The 3865-nt window shown below is 52.7% G+C and overlaps 1 pseudogene; it reads right to left on the minus strand.

Annotated features, from left to right (window-relative positions):
- Nucleotides 1–215: 215 nt before the first annotated feature.
- Nucleotides 216–3633, minus strand: LOC131275507 (lipid scramblase CLPTM1L pseudogene; annotated as a pseudogene).
- Nucleotides 3634–3865: the final 232 nt, after the last annotated feature.

Here is a 3865-nt window from a genome sequence, read left to right on the forward strand (position 1 = left end):
TCTGGGGTTTTGGCAATTAGAGCCGTCAAGAACGGTTGCCCAAGGCTTCCAAGAATACTCTGTCGACGGGTGCTCAGAACCGCTCCCCGCTGAGACGAAGCAGAGGCGCGCGGCGCGGGAGGGGGGCGCGCGGCGCGGGAGGGGGGCGCGCGGCGCGGGAGGGGGGCGCGCGGCGCGGGAGGGGGGCGCGCGGCGCGGGAGGGGGGCGCGCCGCCTCAGTCTGCGTGGTGCTTCCAGCGCGGCTTCTCCTCGTAGGACTCTCCAAACTTTTCATTCTGCTCTTATCTACAGGATAAAGCCATATTTGGTAAAGGTAAACGAGGAACACCACGTCGTCCCGAAAGCACGCCAGCCGGTGGGAGGTGGGCATGGTGATGATGAAGGCAAAGACGTCGTCGATGAACGTGTTGAAAGCTTTGCAGGTGAACGCCTTCCAGGGCAGGTGAGCCACCGACTTCATCTTGTAGTTCACGAACAGCTGGGGAAGCATGAAGAGAAAGCCAAAGGCATACACCCCGTTGACGAAGCTGTTGATTAGCCGAGAGTACCAATTTTTATACTTGACGTTCAGGAGTGAGTAGACGGTGCCCCCGAGGCAGAGCAGGTAGAGCAAGTAGGACAGGTACTTCATGGCCTGAGTGTCGTTCTCCTCAGTTTTCCTTTCTGATTCACTCCAAGTGCCAAACTGAAATGCAGGCCTCAGTCCTCTCCAAACAATGGTCATTTTCAAAGCCCTGAAAATACTATAAAGAAAATAAATAGGTCTCCATGGTCCATTTGCTGATCCCTGTTGGACGGAATGGAGAGTGTACCCCAAAAGCCACCGCAGGCAGGACTCCTGTGGGCTCCTGGAATCAGAAGAAAGTGGAACAAAGTCATTTCCCACACGGTCTGCAAAGGGTGTCCTTCACGAGTCCACACCAGTCATGATAGCCACGTGGCTTCTGTGGTCTGAGGGGGCGGCATCAGGTCCCAGAGAAGGAGCTCCCGGGTCTTGAAAGCTAATGGAATTGGCCCTACCAGACTGTGAACCCGCTTCAGATTGGTAACCTCTTTTTCCTCCCATTTTCTACCTTTTGGAAAGGGAAGGTCCATCACTGTATTCTGGAAGCAGATCATGTGTTTTCTATCTCTCACAAGTCCGTAAACAGACAGGAATTTTACCCTAGGATGGACCCAGAGTCTCACCCCATACCTGATTTAGACGATCCAGAAGATGAGATTTGGGACTTTTTAGTAGATTATATTTAGAAGTGATTTGGGGCTTAGAGTTGATGCTGGAATGGGTGAAGACTTTTGGAGATGTTGGGATGGGGTAAATGCATTTTGCACGTGGGAAGGATGTGACTTTTGTAGGATCAGAAGGTGGACTGTTAGGGTTTAATTATGGCACGCCCACCCCCAAATTATGCTGAAGTCCTAATGCCCAGGACCTGGGGATGAGATTTTATTTGGAACTAGGTCATTGCAGTTGAAATTAGTTAAGATGGCATGATACCAGAATGGGGTGGGGGGCTAACCCAACATGACTGGTGTCCTTATAAGAGGAGGAGAGACTCAGAGAGAAGAAACACAACAGGGAAGAAGCGGAGGGAAGGTGGAGACAGACCGCAGTGATGCAACTGCGAGCCGAGGAACACCAAGGATTTCCGGGAGCCTCCAGAAGGCAGGAAGAGGCACGGGGCAGTCTCCCCTAGAGCCTTAGGAGGGAGCACGGCCTTGCCGACACCCTGACTTCTGGGCTCCAGAGCTGTGAGTGGGTAGATGTCTGTTGTTGGAACCACCCAGTTTGTGGGGCTTTGGTCCAGCCGCCCTGGGAATCTAAGCCAGCTTCCTGGCAGGGTGGCCTCTAGTGTGGCGAACCCCGGTGGGTCTGTCCAGGGCCTGGACCCCTGGCTCCCCTACCCCACCACGACCCTTCCCCACAGAAGCCCCGCTCTGGCTTCAGCCTCCAGCTCCCCAGGTTTCTCAACTCATTTCTCACCATCGGGCTTGGGAAGGTTGAGTGACTTTGAAGGAGCTTCAGAAAATGGCTCACGAAAGCATGTTTTAATAATAATCGGCACCAGATGCTTTCCCAGCGAGGCTCCTTGTTTGAGTTGTGATAAACACAGCAACTGGAAAGTCACTTTATTAAACCATAAATGTTTGCCACAAATCACAGCTAAATTAGCCCGTGGCTGAAGATGCGCAGAAGCCCGGCCTGGTGCTCTAACTCCGCGAGGAGGGAAAACAGGGTGACACACTTTGAACGCTCTCTTGTTAGGATTGGAAATCCCTGACGTCGTCCTTTCTTACAGCTTTGGATGCGCTTGACATAAACACGCGCGTGTCCGCCCTGCATTGAGGCTGCTGAGGGTGGAGGGGAGGGAGGCGGGGAGGTGCCTTCGCTACGAGCCCTTGCAGCACCTCTCCCGTCACAGCCGACGTGTCCTTCGGGGACCACTGCTGGGGGTCACAGGCAGTCACGGAACTGGCTACTCCAGGGCCCTCGTGTTAGTCCCCCACAGATAATAATGCCCACGTTTGAGCCATGGCCATCTGAAGACCTGACACTGAGGGCCAAACCAGTAGCCCACTCCCAGCAGGTGCTGGGAGAATCCCTTCCTCTCTCTCAGACGCAATCTGTTCCTCTGTAAAATGGGGGAAATGGGGTAAACCAATGGTTTTCAAACCATGTTCCGGGGAACCCTAGTGGAGCCATCTCAGAGACCTCTATGCTGACCCAGGCAATGCTCCAAGCCCACCTTCGCTTCACCCCAAACAATTCCACCTTTACTTGTTTTATATGTTATATGAGATTAAAAAAAAAAAAAAAAAAGGGTCTGAAGCCAAAAATTGTTTGAAACCCGTTTGACTTGATGACCTCTGAGGAGGTTTCTGCTTCTAAACTCACTATATTGTGAAGCTGGGAACTTTGGGGGCCAGAACAGAACTTAGGTGGGGAACTCTTTCTCCTGAGTTGCTCCTCAGATGATGGTCGCCTCCACACCTGTCTTGCCGAAGGGTCTCAGTCTTGTGGCCCCATCTTGAATCATAATTAGCCCAGTACTTATTGCCCGTTGCCACGTCTGATTGTTCTGTGTCCTCCACAGAGCCTGGCCATGGTAAGTCAGAGGCCACAGAGGTACCTCTAGCACCTGCCACCAGTTCCCATTCCTGTGCCCATGGCAGACATCACCAATCAATCACCATGCTCTGCTGAGCCCAGACTGGGGCCCAGATTCCTTCTCATCCCATCATCCTGGATAGCCACTACGAATTGATTTGCAACCACATGCAAGATACAACCTATTTGCCATGCATTTCTCTTTCCCTTCTTGGTAGAAAACGCCTTGAAAATGGGCACGCAGGCCTTGCCACAGCTTGTATATCATGCTCTTCAAAGCACTTGCTTTCCTATTCAAAGGTGGCTGGTGGAAGATCCTCTGTATCTGCAGCAGCCAAGTCTCCTGATATCCTCATCTCCTCATCTCCTGATATCACACCCTGGTGTGGTCCCTCCTGCCAAATAGGGCTGACCTGTGCAACTGAAGGATGTTGCAGAAATTATGGTGTTGACTTCCAAGAAAGTTATGTGGCTTCTACCTTGCTCACTGTTGAGTCACTCATTCTGGGGAAGCCAGCTGCCATGTTGTAAGGACTCTCAAGCTGCCCCATGGAGAGGTCCACGTGGGGAGGAACTGAGGCCTCCACAATGGCCAGCACCTAACTTGCCAAGCATGTGTGTGGCACGTTGAAAGCAGATCCTCCAGCCCCAGTCAAGCCTTCAGATGCCAGCAGCTTCTGCCAACATCTTGACTGAACTGTGTGGGAAACCCTGAACCTGAGCCACCCAGCTGAGCCACACTCCAATTCCTGACCC

This window comes from Dasypus novemcinctus, chromosome 23 (genome assembly GCF_030445035.2).
Source record: "Dasypus novemcinctus isolate mDasNov1 chromosome 23, mDasNov1.1.hap2, whole genome shotgun sequence".
NCBI lineage: Eukaryota > Metazoa > Chordata > Mammalia > Cingulata > Dasypodidae > Dasypus > Dasypus novemcinctus.